At 49.5% G+C, this 3,566-nt stretch overlaps 1 long non-coding RNA gene across 3 annotated transcripts; it reads right to left on the bottom strand.

The window, feature by feature from the left end:
• Positions 1-1,742: 1,742 nt before the first annotated feature.
• Positions 1,743-3,305, bottom strand: LOC124678322. 3 transcript variants are annotated; one of them, XR_006994414.1, is made up of 3 exons: positions 2,641-3,305; positions 2,282-2,550; positions 1,743-1,787 (listed from the first exon to the last, which is right to left on the bottom strand). It is a non-coding gene; the product is annotated as an uncharacterized LOC124678322 (long non-coding RNA). The 3 variants fall into 3 exon arrangements; XR_006994413.1 differs by lacking the exon at positions 1,743-1,787 and having other exon boundaries at positions 2,121-2,394; positions 2,482-2,550; XR_006994412.1 differs by lacking the exon at positions 1,743-1,787 and having other exon boundaries at positions 2,121-2,550.
• Between the last annotated feature and the right edge of the window lie 261 nt (positions 3,306-3,566).

The following is a 3,566-nucleotide window of genomic DNA, read 5'->3' as shown; positions in this document are numbered from 1 at the left end:
GATCCCGGCGAACCCGCCGAAATCCGCACGATATCGATTCTAGGAGACGCACCACCAAGCGCCTCGTACACGCCGAAGCATGCACGCGATGCGGGTGGAATCAATCACGAGTGGTAACATTACAACAGATTACAATAGAGCCCACAAGAAACGAGATATATTACAACAACGACTCCAACGAGTCAAAATACAAATAGATACATACAAAGATCCAAATCATACGGAAGATCAAATACATCCGAGTACGGACAAGATACAAATTGGACTAAGAGTCCCGAAGATAAACGATGGCGTCCATAACCCCGCCTGAGCCAAGCCGGAAGGGTAACCTTGCTAACGTCGTCTTCATCGAACATATCTTCATACCTGCCCGGTTATATCCCGTAGAAGCGGCAATAAGTACGGGTTCGTACTTAACAAGACTTCAAGACGTATAAGCATTCGTCAACCGGTCATCCTTTGTACTTGAGGCACGCGAGGGACTTAGAGGACGCAAGAGGAACGTCATAGGCAATATGGTGGGGTTAAGCGGCAGCCGCGCAAGCACTAAAAACCTATAGAGACACTCTACAACAGTCGTCTAAACAGAGAAGGTGAGAGAGCGCATAACTAACAGTTCTATATTCTGCAAACATAACACAACCGATGCGTTCCCCCTTCGCCAAGAAGTACTTACAAAGGCACTCACACGGTTGTCAAGTTTTAACCATTTATTATTAGAGTTGTGCTAACTTACTACGCAAGTTATTATGATTGAAACAACAGGTGTAAGTTGTCTATGGTCGAGTCATACAGCTCCAAGTCGTCCATAACCGCGGACACGGCTTATCGATAAGATTTAACCCTGCAGGGGTGCCCAAATGTGCCCACATGCACGATCAACTCCAAAGGCAAATGGCAAAAAGGTGGAGCATCACGACTCGCACTCTCCGTCACGACAACAATGTCCAGGAAGCCACCTAACTAAGTTGAACCCGTATCGAAGTTCGGCCGTATCTCCGAAGCGGACTTAGCTATGTGTGTCAACGTGCTAGGTGGTTTAAACACACACTCGGGGCGATAAACCACTTCGCAGAGGCTCCACGACCTATACGTGCATACCGTAAACAAGGGATACAAGGCACCCGTGGGCTTCCCAAAGTAAATAAGTAACGGTCGGCATGCACGCAAACAACAAATGGTAAAACATTACGAAACTAGTTGTGGCCACTGGACAAAGCTGTAGATTCCGGCAGTGGTCGAGGGGAGACCCAGAAACATACCCACGTGTGGTTAGAGCGCTCAGTCTCGGAACAGATAACAAGAACTCGGGGTCCTAGATTTCATGGAAACACAAGTGAGCCGTCATAAAACGAGCAACTGACCCACCGATGCCTCCGCTAACAACTATTAACAAGTAACCATGATTCCCTCAACAGATATAACCGTGTAGCATGTGTCATGATTCCCAACAGATAACCGATAAGATAGCAGTAACGGTAACGAGATATAAACATCACTAGCATGCACTACGACTCGCAAGGCGGAACCGGAACCAAACAATAGCCATAGGTGGTTGGTGGAGGCAATATAGGCCGCTTGAGGTAACAAGTGGAAGGGACACGTGACAAGAACGTAACTTAAGTCTAGCATGAGGGAGAAGGCAAAATAAAATAGGTGAGCGACTTCGCGAGGGGCGGGAGTATAGGGGAAATGCTTGCCTCATTAAAGCTTGCCGAGGAACATCCGGAGAACTCGTCGTATCTCACAACACCACTTCGCGAACCTATCCGGGAAGAAGCAAAGCGCTACAACAACCAACGGATGCACATCTTACTACTACGGGTAAATAAGATCCAAGCATGATCAAGATAATATGCATGACATGGCAAATATGGTGCAATGCAACTTATCCAATTTAAGCGGAGTCGGAACCCGGACAAGCAAATTAGGTTGAAGTTGCATTTTCTAGCGACAAAGTTAAGTGTTGATTAGCATGGCACAACATGGTGAGGGTGAGCTACTTCAATATTAAACGGAGCGGGGAAAACCATATTCGAAATCCGAAATACTCCGCATATATGTTAGTGATCATGCATAACTATCGGCGTGCGACATGATGCGAGATGCAAATGGATGTATGGATGTCATATTCATGTTCCTTACATTTTTCTGAACAATTTTCATATATAAAACATTTGATTTCGAATTACGGTTCAGAAGATATGATTTTTGCAAGATTTTATCATATTCTGCAATTTTCCAGAAAACAGAAAAGGGGCTGGGACGAACTGGGCTGAACCTGCGATATTTCTGGGCCGGATCTGGCCTGGAAGTGGCGACGGATAAGAGCTGGGCGCACGGGGAGACAGGCTGGGTCGGTGGATCTGGGTCAAGGCCCATCAGGCGCCGGATCTGGCCGAAGCAGAACAAAAAGATGGGCTTAGTTGCAGCGGTGGGAATTGAACTCAGGATCTCCACGAGCTGACCAAAGGAACAAACCATCTGGGCTGACTGCTGCTTTTGATTTTGGAAAGCCTCCGCGTAAGGTGAAGCATAGCTGCCTGAGATCTGAATCAAAAAGAAGGAAAAAGGTTGGAATAAATAGCCACTGTGGGGATTTGAACTCAGGAAGTATGGATCGGCAGGGAGGAGACAAACCACTGCGCTGCGGATCAGATCTTGTAGCATTACTGGTGTACTCGAATAAGAAGAAGTGGGAGGCGGGGACGAGCTTGAGAGCAGCAGCCATGGCGGGAAGATCCAGTGGCGACTCAATCCGGCGATTCAACGCGAATCGAGACGGGGAACTTGGCGTAGGGGATGCGGGAGGACACAAGGAAGCCGGAGATGTCCTCGGTTTGGCCGGAGGAGGATGAGGGCGGCCGGAATCGACGCCGGAGCATGGCGGCCATGGAGGAGAAACGGCGACCTTGCGCTTGATTCAGAGCGCCCCGGCTCGATTCCTTGAACCAGGTTGACGAGGAGGAAGAGGCGCATCTCCCGGTGCCCTCAGAACGGCGAGGGGTGGTGTGTAGCGGTGGCGCCATGGTGGGTGGAGGAGGTACTGTGGGGTTTCCTCTTGGTTTCGTTCACAGAGAAAAAGAGAACGGGGAGTGGGGAAGGAGATGACGGCGCTGAGGGAGGAAGAGAGGAGGGCTAGGGTTTGCACAGGAAGATAAAGAGGAGGGGGAGCATGTGGTGGAGGTGCGTTGGTGGTGCGGTGTGACGTCTACAGCACGAGGCTCTCGTGCTCTCTCAGCTTTCCAGCGAGGACGAAGGGGATGGGGGGGGCTATTTGATAAAATGCCCCGCTTTACTTTGCCATTTGCCTCAAAGGGCATATTTACTTTGGCATGGCTAAAATGCCCTACTTTATATTGCACATTTGCTAAAATGCCCCGTTTAGATGATTTACTGCAAGTTAATACAAATCTCTAACCTGCAGGTGGATTGCTCCATAGCTATTTGTGTCGCCAGGCTACGCCGGCGATGGTGACGAACCGTTCGACCGCGACGACGAAGCTCGGCGCCACCCTCTCCCTCTAAGCTGCCGCATCCCTCGTCAACCCTCTCATCCGGACCAT

Source organism: Lolium rigidum, chromosome 7, assembly GCF_022539505.1.
Source record: "Lolium rigidum isolate FL_2022 chromosome 7, APGP_CSIRO_Lrig_0.1, whole genome shotgun sequence".
Taxonomy (NCBI): Eukaryota; Viridiplantae; Streptophyta; class Magnoliopsida; order Poales; family Poaceae; genus Lolium; species Lolium rigidum.
This window is presented reverse-complemented; position numbering and strand designations above follow the sequence as displayed.